The sequence below is a fragment of the Centroberyx gerrardi genome, chromosome 3 (assembly GCF_048128805.1).
Source record: "Centroberyx gerrardi isolate f3 chromosome 3, fCenGer3.hap1.cur.20231027, whole genome shotgun sequence".
NCBI lineage: Eukaryota > Metazoa > Chordata > Actinopteri > Beryciformes > Berycidae > Centroberyx > Centroberyx gerrardi.
Genome location: NC_135999.1, coordinates 6,958,026 through 6,974,026, shown reverse-complemented (window position 1 = coordinate 6,974,026; position 16,001 = coordinate 6,958,026). Strand labels below are relative to the sequence as shown.

At 45.4% G+C, this 16,001-nt stretch overlaps 2 protein-coding genes across 7 annotated transcripts in view; one reads left to right on the top strand and one right to left on the bottom strand.

Moving 5' to 3' along the window:
• Positions 1 to 16,001, top strand: part of LOC139922973 (forkhead box protein D2-like) — a 245,148-nt gene that overhangs the window by 141,161 nt on the left and 87,986 nt on the right. The gene's annotated exons all lie outside the window — the stretch shown is intronic.
• Positions 1 to 16,001, bottom strand: part of nfixa (nuclear factor I/Xa) — a 100,787-nt gene that overhangs the window by 75,412 nt on the left and 9,374 nt on the right. The window lies entirely within an intron of this gene.

The window sequence follows — 16,001 nt, the reverse complement described above, 5'->3', positions numbered from 1 at the left end:
TGCAAGACCTCGCATGCCAAATTCTAATTATTAGAATTAAAGCCAACAATCATATGATAGAAATACTACAGAAAACGTTGTTTGTCCAATTATGCAATTGCGTCCACACTCAAAATTACCCAATAACAACAGTTATCACAAAACACAAGTGGAGAAAACAAGATAAAAGTATAACATGGTAGTTACCATTTTGCTCTCTCATCATAAATTCACCCCGCCGATTGAAAAGAAACCTAAAAATGCACCACCAGTTCAGTAACTGGATTGCTGAGTCAAAAGGTGCTGCAAATAATGTTGCCAATAATATTAGAAAACAAAAGAGCGACGAAAAAAATGTAAAAAAAATAAAAATAAAAAAATAAGCAAAGAGGAAGGCTGAGAAACTGTCCAATAAAAGCAGCAGGGGGGAAAAAAGCTGAGAAAGAGGAGACAGGCCAAGGGGGTGCAGTGTAATACCAGCACAGGAACACAGGAGGTACTGTAGCAGGAGCTGCTGGAGAGGTGCTGTTCAAGAGCACAACAGAAGGAGAGTGCAGGAAACAATCTCTCTCTCCAAAAAAAAAAGATGAGAGTTGCATGCACACGAAGAAAATAAAACAAATATTTCAGCAAAAGAGGACAAAATTGTCAAAAACCTAAACAAGCCTCTTTGTTCGCCTGCAAAAATGTGAAGGAAAAAATATCTTCATGAGAAAACAAAACAAAAAAAAAAAAAGCTTGGCAAAGCGGCGCGTGCTATTGGTTCAATTCTGTAGGCTCTGCATAAGACTCACGGAGAGGGAGTGAGAGAGTCGGACAAGGGGGGGTGCGGACGGAGGAGAAGAAGAAAAAAAAAAAACAAAACAAAACAAGAGGACCGAATCAATGTTGGAAGAGTGTGCACGACCGCTGGCAAACCCGAGTGCAGCTTCTTTTTTCCCCCTCTTTCTCTCCAACTCTGTCTCTCTCTTTCTCTCTTCCTCTCCACTTTCCTTCTCTAACCATTGACTGAGTCTGTGCCAACACGCAGAGGGCCCACCTATTTGGCACCGAGTCTCAAACAGCCCAGCCAATACGCACGCTCCCAGCACTGAAAGGGAGGGAAGAGAGAGATGGCAGAGGGAGAGGGAGGGGTGGAGGGTGGTGGGGTGGGGTGGGGGGGGTTGGTTGGTTGGTTGGTTGGTGGCTGGTAGTGGAGAGAGAGAGAGAGAAAGAGAGAGAGCGAGAGGGAGGGAGGGAGGGAGGGAGGGAGAGACGGGGATTGTGTGTGGCGCAGGCAGAAGGCACGTCATTAGCCAAATAGACAAGTTCCAATCTAGTGCAAAGGCAAAGTCCAGAGGATATTAATTTTACATGCATCCAATCCAGACAGCACCCGCCTTCTACAGCCCCCCCATGCCCCCACCCCCCCCACCCCACCCCCCCCCTCCGCCTTCGTCACCAGCACGGTCACTACCATCCCAACAAACCAGCTCGCTCTCCAACTGCATCCCCCCCCCCTCCCTCCCTCCCTCCCTCCCCCTCCAGAAACAACTCCCCCCTCTCCCTCCCTCTGCCTCTCTCTCTCTCTCTCTCTCTCTGCTCGCGTTACACCACCTTGGCACGGGATGGCATGAGAAAACACAGGCCCAAAATCCCACTAGACCCTCAGACCAGCAGCTGCTCCTGGATTTACCACACAAACAAAGAGAGGGGGGGTGGGGGTGGGGGGGGGGGGGAGAGAAAGAGCCCGTTACCCCCCAACAAAAAATACCATCCAAAAACATGCTCTCCTGTTTCAAAATGCACTCTCACATCCAAACTGGCCCTCTCTCTCTCTCTTTCTCTTTTTTAACAACCCCAACAGCACAGACACAGAAACACATTAAAAGTTTCTGTTACCAAATTAGACAGCAATCCGGTTTGCGCGTGAGAGACAGGATTCAGTGGACAATGACAACTGAAACTGCTGCGGCAGAGAGCTTCATGTAAGTAGCCTATACATGTTAAGCTGTTTATGAAGGCAAGCGGATATTACATTTCCCCAAAATAGGCTATACCCCTTCCCTGTGATTCAGAAAGCTCAGCTTAATGCTTTCAGAATCGGTCAAATATGCTGCTCTTTGTACTGGCGAAACGCTCCTCTCTTTTCTATACTGTAGTTTCCTGTCACAGCATGCAAATTCCCTATATTTTCATCAAGTGTTGCATTATAAAGGACACAATAAAACATGATTGGGACTGGACAGCAGAAGAAAGCGAGGGAGTTCAGGGCTGTATAGCTGCCCTGGCAAGCACTGTGTCTCGTCCTCATTGGCTGACCCTCGTGACCTCAGCGGGACGAGCTGTGCCCAATGCTCCATGGGAAAAATATCCGAGACACAAAGGAAATTAAGTACTCACCGAGGATCAATTTGATATAATCTGATATATTTGTCAAAAAACTGCTATGTCTCGGTGCTGGCTTGTTATGAAATAAATATCTTCTTCTCATTAGAAGTGCGTTCAAATGTCATTCTTCCAGTTTACAAAAATAAAAACACATTTGGTCATTTGTGCCGTCTAAATTACATAAATCAGTCAATCAGCTTCAAAGGAATTACAGAGACATTGTCAAAACTGGAATGGAAGCAGCGGGCAGCCACAAAAAGCTAACTTGTCATTCTGGCGAAGTTGAGGGCCCGGCCATTTGATTGTGGGTTGAAGCCCCCCGTTGTGCAGTGGGACGGACTGTCTGTGTGAACGCCCTACAAAGGCCAGAGTCCTCTGGTTGGCTCCCAGGACCATCAGATTTAGCCCGGCCTGCTCCCCCTGTCCCTGTCTGACAGAGGAGCCACAGCCTGGACGACTGGCTGCTCCGCTGGCTGGCAGGCTGGCTGTTTGGCTGGCTGGCTGACTGGCTGGCTGGGTGAATGACTGGTTGGCTAACTGGATGGATAGGTAGCTGGCTAGCTGGCTGCCTGGCTGGCTGACTGGCTCCTCGCTGCTACCGCTAGGGGAGGGGGGATGTAGACCCCATCTGGACCAGGCCGAGCCGGGCCGGCTGCCGATTGCTCATGCTAACATACGCCTGCCTCACACAGCCACACTGGAACATGTGAAAAATGTGGGAATGAGAGAAGATGGCGGTGGTGAGGAAAAAAAAATATGGGCAAGGGAACATGAGGAGATGGACTTAGAGTAAAGGGGATGTGTGTGTTTGTTCCTGTTTTTGAGGAATAATGACTGAGGTGTGTTGGTGACTTATTTGGAAAGACTAAAGGGAGCTGGACTTTTTGATGAGCGGGAGGCAGAGGAAGGAGAGTGGCGATACGTGTCCAACAGCTGTCAAGACTCCAATATTATTGTCTTCTTCCTCTATATCATCACGCAATCACAAACCGGCAAAATAATAATAAACAAGATTATTATCAGGGAAATCCAAACCGCTCCTTTGTCCATTCAAACTAGCAACATATTTGTCTTTTGTGCTTCCAGCTCTGGATTTTTTTTTCAGTAACAAAACTCTCATTAACTCTTCATATAATGAAAAGAGGATTTTGAATCTACAATTTAATCCATATTATTTACCAAATACTATTTGTATATAAAAACGTAATCCTTCAACAAAGCCTCATTTTTTTTTTAAATCACTTAGTTAAATCCGCTGCCAGGCCTATTATGATCATGAACTGGACCGAATGCAAAATTATATACAGCAGCATAAAAAAGGCTGCACATGAATCACCAAGGTCTGTGCACAATTTGCAGTTGAGGCAAAATCTTTTATGATTTTGGCCAAGAAAGGAGTCTATGTGGCACCCTACCATTTAATGCCTCCAATTTATATAAATTTTCAAACCCACATTTCTTTTAGCTTGTTAGGGAAGGTTTGTTCTATTTGCCCAAAGTTATTCTGGGCAGGCAGGGAGGTGGCAGGGCTGCGGGCCTCGGCCTCTGGACTGTGTAGGTATCTGTTCTGCAATAGTTGGACTGGGAGCTCATCTTATCTCTGCATGCCATGCTCCCTCTTTCTAAAAACGGTGACCTTTGTTCGCCAGGCTGGGCAAGACAATCTCCCCTCCTGGCCTGACAGAGCCAGGCCCGGGGTATAACAGAGAGAGAGGAGGAAAGAAATGAAAACCACCACAGTTTTTATTAAGAAGAGGGCCACGCTTGGGGTGGCAACTGCCAAAAAGAGAGACAAAGGAAAAGAATGGGAGCCCATATAAAACCTGGCCTATTGTTGAATTAAACCCAAATCTCCAGGAGCTATTTATATAAGCTATAGGCTATCAAACTGACTTAACAGCCACTGCTTTGCATAAAATCACACGTTATCACACCAACATAGGCTGCAGGCTCACTGCGGAGGTTAACAGGTCACTTGAGGAAACAGTCTGACAGCGCTACAATTAAACACACATTACTCTTATACAACTGGATAACATGGTCTAAAAATACATTTGTTAAAATGGGAAGCTAATCCTTGTTTTAAAAAAGGTCCACTTATTTGCGGACGCATGCTCACGGCAGGCCCTAACGCTGAAAATGAACTAAACGAACCGCCTTCAGACTATTTTAAAAACACAACCCAATTAAATTAAAGCCGTAGCTTTGGCTAAAATAAGTTCTCCGGCCTGCACGCGTTAAAGTGTTCTATCTTAAATGGAGCACACAGCCTACCTGAGTCTCCTGCCAAAAAAATGCTCTCTCACAATGGTCTGAGCATGAAATGGCCTATAGTTTGTTTTCCAAAACTTCCACAATTTCCTAAATTTCTAAAACAAAATAAAAAATAAAACCCTTACCGAGGGGAAAATACCCCAGTCACCGTTAAAACCAGTAAATTATAATCTCTCCCTACCGTGCAGTTTTGGCTAACGCCGCTCTCTCTCTCAGCTAGTCGGATTGGTTTTGATGGACGGTGTTTGTAACGTCTTTCTGCTTTTCTCTTTGTGTTTCTTGTCCGGTAAAATAAGTAAAATGTCTCGTTCTTGTCAGTAAAACTGCCTCAATATAGTTAATATGTGGACGTCCAGAGCGGCTCAGCATCCACTCTGCTAGTCAAAATAGCCTATGTGCTGTCTGTCTGTCCGTTAATATAGAACCTCCGTGGTCTGTCCCGCCAGGGCTACATTAGGCTGAATGGGTCAAAATTAATCCTAAAAGTCAAACTGGTAATATAAAAGTTTACGGAGGGAACTTGTGGAAAGTTAAAAGGTGGGTGAAATATATATGCACAAATGCATTAATGTGTGTTTTTTATTTTTGTTTTAATTAAAGGACTATATAGGCCTATACATAGAAGATAGATCGGTTTGATGCTGCTTATTATCTGTAGCCTACTATGAATTTACCTCATAAACATTTTTGAGGTGAGTTAAATATAAAGGTGGTAAAGGTTCACCCTCCAATACCTCCCCGGGTCTTATACTTGCACAGATAAAAATAGAACCTGGGCCTGTTTACCATAGTGTTGTGAATAGGTGTAGGCCTTACTTAGCCTACAGATATTAGTGACATTTACTTACTCTACGCAAATAAATGCCTAAGTGCTGACATCTAGATTGGAAATGTGGGTGAGCAAGATCAGATCATAAATCTATTTGCTGCCACATCCTGCTTGGTGAGGACGCCTTGGTTGTGAGTCAGCATGGCATTACATTTTTCCTTTTAGTGGTCTGATGGGTTGCAGACACGCAAATCCTGAACAACACTTAGACTTTAGGCATTATCTTGACTAAAATAATGATAAACTGATCAATTGCCAATTAACACACTGTTAAATAATAATTCCAGCAAGTACATAAATAAATAAAAATAAATAATATAGAATGAAATAAAAAAAAAAAATCCACGCTCAGTGAGTAAATAACCTTACAATAGGCTTTGTTCATTTAAAATAGAATAAATGAATGAACGCACCTCGTACGTGTTTCCTATTGATATTATAGTAGGTCATGCTATTGTCATATTACCATCAACATGAACTAAATTATCTGAATTTCTTGACAGTCTAAGGAGTTAATTTAAAAACTTTCCTGCAAACATAAATTAGCCTAAGAAACATTTCCAAAATCTAAAGCCTATGAATAGTTGCCTCTGTAAAACAATGCAGTGAAGCATACAACAGGCCCTCGGCCTAATTTTAATGTGCACATATGAAATTCGTTTTAAAACAAAAGGACAGCATTTAATCTAAATTGTGACTTAAATATAATTTTAATCGAAATATTTAATTTTGGCTGTTTTAATAAAACAAAATCTAAATATTGTAGTGATGAAATCCAATTACTGTGTATTTTTGTTTTTTTACTGTTACAGTCACTGTATGGTCTAGGAACTGTGTAAATTGTAGATAATCACGCTGAAATAATGAGAAAATATATAGCCTATATCCACTGTCAATAGGCTAATAATAATAATTATAATAGTCTTTTTTTCTTTTTCTCAAATTAGCTGAAGAACAGCAAACCCATGCAGACATTATTGTTGTTGTGCTCCTTCAGCAGCGCTGTTTGTTTCAGCCAGCTCTGGTGTTCATGTCACTGAAAAGGAAGAGGCTAATCCTAAATTTAAGTCGGAAAACCCGCTTCCAAGAACTTGATTGTGCAGGCCAGATTTGTCGGAGGAAATTAAATTAGTCTAGTCCCAATCATGCGCTTTTTCCTAACTCTGAAACGCCTGATCCGATCAAGACGCTCCTGTGACAGGTGATGGCAACACACACACACACACACACACACACACACACACACACACACACACACACACACACACACACACACACACACACACATAGAGAGAGAGAGGCAGCTTTTTTAAACCTGCAGAGCTGATAAAGGCTATATAGCGTTAGGACATGTCACGACTGGCATTTGACTTTGACATCTGCTGTGTAAAATCACATATTGACAGGTACTGTGTGGTGATGTAAGGGAAAGAGTGTGAGAGACCTGAGCTATTTTTCCCTCTGTGTGTGTGTGTGTGTGTGTGTGTGCATGTGTGTGTTTGGATCACTCATGTCCTAGAATAATCTGTCCAAAGTTTCTTGAACTGTCCGTGCCTTGCATATAAATCAAACATTGAAAAAAAAAAATATACAAAATAAAAAAAAAAACCTCACCACACTCTTCTAAACTTTGCACAAAACAGGGACCTCGGAGCATTCACATGAAGCACAGGCATGCTGCCATTTTAGTCCACTCTGTGTAGAAAAAGAAAGGAAGGAGAGAGAAAAAAAAAAAGAAAAGCAGAGGAGGAGAAAAAAGTTTCTCCGGCTCGAGCCAAGTTTCCGTGTTTTCTTCCCGTGAGGAGGAGCGCAGGAAAAGTAAGGTGCACAGAGCGGGCCAGCCTGGCGGTGAGTAACACCCTGCCATTAAGAGGTGATGGGTTAGCAACCTCACAAGCCTCAGGGACAGAGAAGAATTAAGGACAAGCTGACATGAACTACTATTCCCCTGGAAACTCTCATGCAAATATAAAAAAATAAGTGTCTTTCTCTCTTCCTCTTTCAGCCTCTCATTCAACCTCTCTCTCTCTCACACACACACACACACACACCGTTCCCCTTAAAATCTTCCTCCTGAACTTCTTCTATTCACTGCCAGTGCTGCCATTTCCATCCAGCTCCAACCTATTCATCCATTCTATTCCCTGGAAGAGGAAAAAACTTTCCTTCTTTCCCCCCCCCATCCCTCTCCTCCCCCCCCATCGGCGCAGATTGATGTTAAAAGTGTGTCTGTGCATCGTTTGTAATTACGCCTGTTTACACACTGAAGCATTACTATGTGTGAAAGTCTGGAAGCCATTTGTGGCATGAGGCTGAGAGAGGAAGACAGAGCGAGCGTGCTTTAAACAGCTCCAGAGACACAGGGACTGATAGCGAGCCGGGGCTCCTGACATGACGGCAGACCTGGGGAAAATTATACTCAAATATGCTTTCGAAAATTTGTGCACCGGATTCAGTCTGGGCAGACTATTTCAGCCTCGAATGTAAGCACATCAAAGATAACATCGAGGGCTCGTTCTGCTTTTTATTCCAAGTCTCCCAAATTTATTCAACTAGCATTTTCTTGAGGTTTGCATGGTTTTTTTTCTGTGACTCCTGCTGATCTGCAGGGCTTCAATTTGCCAGAATTCCACCTTAAAAGCTAATTATAAACTTAACTGTAACCTCACAAGAAACTAGATCCCAAACTTCAATTTTAACAGCCAAAAAATACATTTTGTGATCATCAATTGTTGAATATATTGCTTTTTCTCACTTTGCAGTAGGGTGTTTTGGTGACAACCGTTCAAAGCCTATACACTGCTTATACCAAAATGCATTGTGGGAACTGAATGTCAAATATTGTACATTTAACTCCTGTTAATGAGTCCTAAACTGAGCGGTGATCTTGATAACAGCGCAGCCAATTAGAAAGAAAGGCTCTTTGAGGGATACTGGTATAAATAAACCTGGGCAAAATCATAAAGCTCAAACTAAATTAGGAGATTCTGCCGCTGTTTGACTGACAAACAATGATTTGATACAACCATTTCAGCATGTGAGTGAAGCTAGACGGGCGATATAGGATTACATGTGGGCATACAGTGTGTGTAAGTGAACTCATATATTCCATGTGTACAGTATGTGTGTTTACATTACGAGGGTTTCTAGCGTCACAGTGGCTACAGATGATACGTCGCTGAGCCGCCCCTCCCAAACGCACACACACACACACACAAACGCACACACACACACACACAAACACACACACACACGTACTGCTGGTGTGGTATTTTCTGCCTGGACGCTGCAGTAAAACTGAATGTACAGCATTTCCCTTCGACAAGGGCGGCCATTCCTGATAAGGTCAAGTGGGCAGTGCATGCGTGACACTCGGGGTGGATGTGTGTGTGTGTGTGGATGCGTGTGAGTGTCTATGCATGCCTATATGCGTGTATGTGTATGTATGTGTGTGTGTGTGTGTGTGGAGGGGAAGGAGGGGGTGGCGGCGCAGGAGCAGCCTGGCAGCTTCCCACTCTAACGACAGGGGAGGAGAGCGTCCGTCTCACACCCCTCACACACATACACTCTCAACCTGAGTCCACACACACACACACACACACACCTACACGCGGCGTTCCAGTCAGCACATGCCAACGGCGGCACACCGGCTACAGGCCCTGCCCACAGCTGCGGCGAGGGGCCCGGGGCTTTTTGAACCTCGTGGGTTCGCAAATACAGCAGGAATCAAGCAGATAATCGAACCCGATATCTCTCCTCTGCCCTCCGCTCTGCCAGCAGCCCGGGCCTGCTTCTCCTCACACACAAGAGATGCACTATTGAGAGACTTTCTCCCTCTCTCTCCCTCTCTCTCTCTCTCTCTCTCTCTCTCTCTCACTCTTTCTCTCTCCCCCTCATTCTTTTATTCCTCCCTGGTCCTCGCTCTGCCAGTCGGCGAGGCGAGATGCCAACCTTTTTCCCCCCGCAGCCGGGCAGAGTGCCCTCACCCTTTATGCAAATGCCTCACCACTAGCCCAACTCACACATTCATTCTGTATCCAACCCCCCAGAACCACCCCCCACCCCCCACCCCTCCGTTCCTTCGTCTCTTTCTTTTCACCTCTTGGTCCGCGATCTTTCTCTCTCTCTTTCTCTCTCTTTCCTTTTCCTTTTTTTTTAACCATATTGTTGTTGCTGCACTTTTACCATCCCTCGCTCCGGTGTTTGCGGTTTCACCCTCTCAGTCTGGGCAAGTGTGTGTGTGTGCGTTCTCTCTATCTCCATCGCTATCCATCTTCTAGCATCTCGCCCTCCGCCCCCCCCCTCCCTCCCCGCTCTTCTTTCACTGTGGAACTCCTTCTCCCCTCCTTTCCTCGCTCCCTCCCTCCCTCTCACACAGCTTGACTCAACCAGACTCAAACTTGTACACTCATTCCTTGGCCGTTGCCAGACAGGCAAGTGCAGAAACTCCCTTTGCCTTCCGAGCTCTCTCTCTCTCTCTCTCTCCCTCTCTTTCTCTCTCTCTCTCCAACACACACGCACACAGACACACACCTGGCAGGCGATGGCTCTCCACCCACATAGCTCATTTGACTATAGCTAGTATCAACACAGATTTGCTCCAGCACTTCCCTTAAAGGGAGAGAACTCCTCCCATGATGAATCCCTGCAACTGCTCTGCGTCAGTCTATAACAGTAAATTTCTCCCTTTAAAAATATACTTTATCTTTATACACGGTAATTTGTATAACCATTATAGCATCTGTCACCATGATAGGATCAAATGTATAATTTGGGAGAAGCCAGGTGGCAGGATCCTCCTCCCGACTGCACAGTTACAATTGCTCTCCCTTCACACAGGAATGTATACCAAGGGGTGCATCGGTTTGGGACAGCAGGTTATCAGGTTACGTTTTAGCACATTTTTTACACATCATTTTGAAAAGTAACACAAGATGCGTACTGTCCCAAACTAACATCACAGATGCATTGAAAACCACACATCCTTGTCATGAGGATATAATCGTTGCTGTTCAATTTCATAATTTTTTTAATGTTTTAACTTGAATTGGAGGGTTATATGCTCCTCAATAGGATTAGAAAATCAATCAATGTCAAACCCTTTCCAAACCCATTGGATAAACTCAAAAATGCATCGTCGTCAAGCTAACAACAAGGCTGTTTTTCTTAGTTTCTGAAAAGATATTTTAGAGATACGGGGTTTTCACCTGAAAACGATTATGGATTAAGATATAAGATCTAATTAAGATATAACTGTGTGTGAAAAGGGTTGAATGGAGCAAATACCATCTCAGTACCGCATTTCTCATTGTGCATGTCTGAATCATGTAAAATCTCTAGAATAAGTACAAGTCATTTGAATTGACAAATCTACAGGTAGAATGATAATGAATTAAAGTTAGTGTGTTGACTTTTAATTATAAAATAATATCTGTATCTTGTCTCCCTGCCAATGAATAAATAAATAAAAGAATAAAACAAAGGTCTCACAAAGAAGGAAAAAAAAACTGTTAGTGGCATTGCAGATGGAAAACCGAACCCACGGCACGCTAGCGTCCAATTTCCGCATCAGCGAGCTCCCTATCAGGAACGCTGAAGCTTGCGGATTTTAATTCCATTTATCGCGCGAGCTGGAGTCCTGCCTGCGCCGGGCTGGCATAGCGAGGGTTAACCGGTGCCCGCTCCCTGTGGCATGATATGAGCTGGGCCTTTGCCTGGGTGCTCCGACTCGTCTGCAGTGCGAGGGTTAAAGAGCGGGCGGGCCGCTCCTATCCCGCTCTGATCCCATCGGGGTTAAAAGGTGCCTGTTCCAAATGGCTTCCACGGGCGCCGGGTCTTAATCTACGCTATGCTTGACAGCGTTGGGGGTTAAAAGCGAGACGGGCTTTTATTTTGGCGGCGGGGGAAAAGGTTACGCCCGCCCCTGTGGTTGGCAGTGTAAGGGTTAAAGGTCGCCCTGCCCATTTTTTGAGTGGCGTCTCCTGCAGGGCCAGCTCCATGCCAGGCCGGAAGAAACAGAGGACACACACACACACACACACACACACACATACAAGAGGCATGAAACAAAGAGCCTTTAGAGCCACACACACACACACACACACGCCTAAACACATAAACACGAGCACGCACACGTCCCTCGCAGCAGAGGAAACACTTAAATCGTTTTGGAAAAGCGTCTCATCTCATAACCAGCGCTTTCCTTTTTTAAAGATCGCGTCCTACAACGAGGGCCAGGGGAAGAGCGCCAGACACACGGCGCAGACAGGCGTCTTCTGGGAGAGTGTGTGTGTGTGTGTGTGTGTGTGTGTGTGTGTGTGTGCAGTTATCTCCTCGGGCGACCGCACTCGCTGACTCCCCGGCCCTAAACTACCACCTCGCTGCGACCTCAGGAGCGCCGCAGCACCGCAGGCAGACAGCCATAAGTACATGTCCTCAGAAGGGACATAAAATGGAGGAAACCCACCTCGATAAAAAGGCACCTCACAAACAGGCGAGGGAGGGAAAAACACAAACGGCGCTGCATGTCACGATACATGTTCCAAATTAGGTTTATATTTATTCCAACAACACTTTTTCATTCCTCACATTATAAAAAAACGGGGACATTTAGGTGAAAAGCAATTACCTGCCTCCCCATTGCTTATATAGGCCTAAAACGCTTTATTCAAACAAAACACTATATGCTTTTTTACACTATATGGTAATAGCATGAGTGATAATCACTTAATAGCCTGCATCTGGCGTATTAATACTTCGAAATCACTCACAGTTGTGCCCAGAAGTGGTGTAGTAGGTAAGTGAAATACATCTGGAAGCACATGTACCCTTTGCTGGCGTGGGATTGAATCCTGCCAGAATCTCCTCTCCTTTTTCTCCTCTACTCTGCATCCCGCTCAGCTTTCCTGCTGTCTCATTAAATAAAAAATAAAAAAAAGAAGCACTTATAATAGAAGTGGATGGCTCGCTGTCCTTTAAAAAACATAATGACTGTCATAAATATTCGGCTGGCAGCGCGTTATTATTCTTATTTCCTCGCTGAATAGTGATGTGCTGCATGCTAATGCACCCGAAGGGAAGCCGGTCTTATATGAAATACCAGTCAGTCGCCATTTATAAACATGTGATCGTATGAAAAGATAGTATCACAGCAAAGTGAGCCAGAAGGAGAGAGTTGGACTGAAAACAGCAAGAGCTGCCACGTCAGATGCTGCTGAGGCTTCTTGGCTGTCAGGGCTGAAACACACGCACACACACACACACACACACACACACACACTGTAGACACGCACACGCCGACACAGCATGGGCCACACATGCACAGACCAACACATCCACATCCACGCACGCACACACCACTCATAGTCACACACACACACACACACACACATACACACACACACGGAGAAGGGCTTGCCTTTGCAGCGCTGTTTAGGGAGCTGGAGCCGTCAGCCAAGCCTGACACCCCTGCTCAGCGTAGTCACCACCGCTGCCTCTCTGTGAGTCAACATGGATGGAGCCGCTCCATCAACAACACACACACAGGCCCTAATAATAAAACGAGCAAATCCCTCGCTCCAGCTCGCCTACCACACTTCTCCTGGGAGGGCCTGTCCAGGGTCTGATCACATCCTGTGAGGAGGATCTCTTCTGGATTTACACTTTCCATTCCGTTTACTTTACTCACTCATCGCTTACACACACGGTATCTCTCGTTTTCACAGTTACAAGACAGCATTTGTGTGTTTTATTTCATCTTGATTTCACCTGAAATGATCACACTCAAATTGGAAAACCATGATCTGCAAAATATTCAAACATTCATCTACATGTAAAAACTACAAACAAGACTGTACAGTATGCGCGGGCCTTCTGGATCCCGTTTCAAAGGAATACATATAAGGAAAAGTTGCGAGGCAATATTTATTCAAGCTTTTAGGCTGCACCAAAAATCAGATGCAAAATACTGTAGGATTTGGCCTCATCTTTATTTAGGCTACTTTTCCAATTCCCAGAGAATTGCATTATTGAATACAACTGCGCCATTGTTTGAGCAAATTTTAGGAGGGCTTTCAGCTAAATATATATATATATATATATATATATATATATATATATATTTTCCACAGGGGAAAAGAAAAATGGGGACTCCGTGTTTCACTCTGAGAGCGGGAGAAGGCACTCGTGCAGAGGTTTTGATTCTCCAGATAGCACTTGGCACCGTTCGCCTCCTCTAAGTACTATAATATGGTTATGATACATTAGCATTCCTTCACATCACCAAAGAAACTCAATATGTGCGTATCAAGCATTTTAGTCAGTGGAGGAAAAGAAAAGAAACAGAGAGAGAAAGAGAGAAGGGGGAGGAGGAGGGGGAGGAGGAGGGTGGGGGGGTGGGGGGGCAGACAAGAAGATGGAGAGTCAGGTAAGGGATTAGCATTAAAGAGGCTATCGGGAGGAAAAAGTTGCCCCGGTGAAACAGCATTCCATGGGACAATGCCTGGCGAGCGGAGGAACGGCTGCAGATAGCCTGCGCCTGTTCTCAGGAGAGGCAGAGAGGGAGTTAGTAAAGTGGCTTTTAAGCTCACCAAAATCCAACATATCCCAGATAAGACTGAGGCTCTTCCTGAGGGAATGAGAGAGAGGAGTATAGCGGAGGTGGGAGGAGGGGAGGAGGGGGAGGAGGAGGAGGAGGGGTGGGGGGGTGGGGGTCTGGAAAGAATGAGGTAAAACGGAGAAAGAGAGACGAGTGAAGTAAGAGACTTAATGGGAGAGAGAGAGAGAGAGGGGAGGCCGAGGGACGGGAGAGAGGGAGCGAGAGAGATAAAAGAGCAGAGGGACAGGCAGACGTGTAGGAAAAAGCAAAAGAAAGAGGGAGAGAGAGAGAGGAAAGATAGGAGCGGAGCGAGGGAGGAAACGGGGAGCATATTTTCAGAGGAGAGCACATGTGAGCGTCGGTGTCGGCTGAGCCTGTCTCCCGCGCGGAGCCGGAGGGAATGAACCCGGAGACACTGAGCAGCGCTGCCTGCCGCTCCAGCAGGATTTTATCACCTGCGTGAAAGGCAGCCTGAATACACACACAGGCCAAGCGTCATCAATCTCTGCAGGCTCTATCATATTTTGCTAGACAACACCGCAGAGGAAACCTGCGCGGGGCCTTTCATGTGGTCCTCCATGTTGATGTTGTTTTTTTTTTGGGGTTATTTTTAATGCAGCACAGACATAATGCAGATGTAGGATAGCCGCTTAGTCAAACAAGCTGCTGGCACTGCTGCTTTGGTCTAGCTCCATTTTCTGTCTGAGAGGGACAAAAAGACACACAAGACGTGCACAAATACACCCATGCACAGTATTAACCATATACTACGTGCATGTACATAGATATGCAGGCAGGTGCACACACACACGTGCACCCACATGCCTCTGTCAGATGTCTTTTAAAGCTGACATATACTGCTAATTAGCATTCAACTTCATTGGACTCGCCTTTGTAATTGTGATTTAGTTACTTCAAAGTTACTGTCCGTTCTCATGTGGTTTTTCCGGTATTTCCACCCTGTACAAACATCCATATATACATTCATACACACAGTGCTAACCGCACGAAACATGCATATGCATAAAAATGTGGACAGGTGCACGCACACACACACGCACACACACACACACACACACATAGACCAGAAAGCAAGAGAGTCAACAAACAAGGGTCAGTTTTTAATCATCCCCTAGTTTGTTTACTTAGCAGTGGTCAGATTTTCACTTCTAAACCTCCCCGAGACTCCATCGCAAAATTCCTCCTTTTAGACTCCGGAGAGAACATTCAAACAGTATTAATTCCCCTTGCTGGGAAAAGGGACGGCCTTTTCCCGGAGCAATCCATAACATCTGAATATAAAAATAAATACGCGGCGCGGGCGCGCGCTTAACCCCAAAGTGAGGAGGGAAAAAAAACCTGCCGGGAAGTTTGACGGCGGCGATGTATGTTTTTCCTCTGTTTCACCAAAGTCTGGGACAACATTTTTCTCTGTGTAGTCACTCTCGCTGCATCACCGCCTACTACTACCTTCTCTCTCTCTCTCTTTCTCTCTCTCTCTTCTCCTTCTTCTCTTTATCACTCCCTTTCTTTAGGCTCCCCTTTCCGCCTGTCCCCTTCTCTCCCTTCCCTCTCTCTCCCTGTGTGTTGATTTTCTTCTCTGCTGGCTCGGTGGACGCCCCTGTGCCAGTTAACTCACCACAAGCCAGAGGGAGGACCGCAAGAATGCTTAAATCAGCATAATTAGGCCTGTGTGTACTTTAAACACACACGTTTCCCCCAAGCCTGGACCCCTGCCACCCGTACACCGCTGTGTACGCCGCCACGGCCCGTCTCTCTGAGTCAATAAACACAAACATATCAGCAGTCCGCCTCACACACGCAGTCACAGAGCATACACACACACACACACACATGCACAGAATACATACGCAAAGACATGAGGTGCACACCCAAAGTACACACAAATATCTCTCCCACCCACCATAGTCCCACCTACTGTAGCTACCTCCC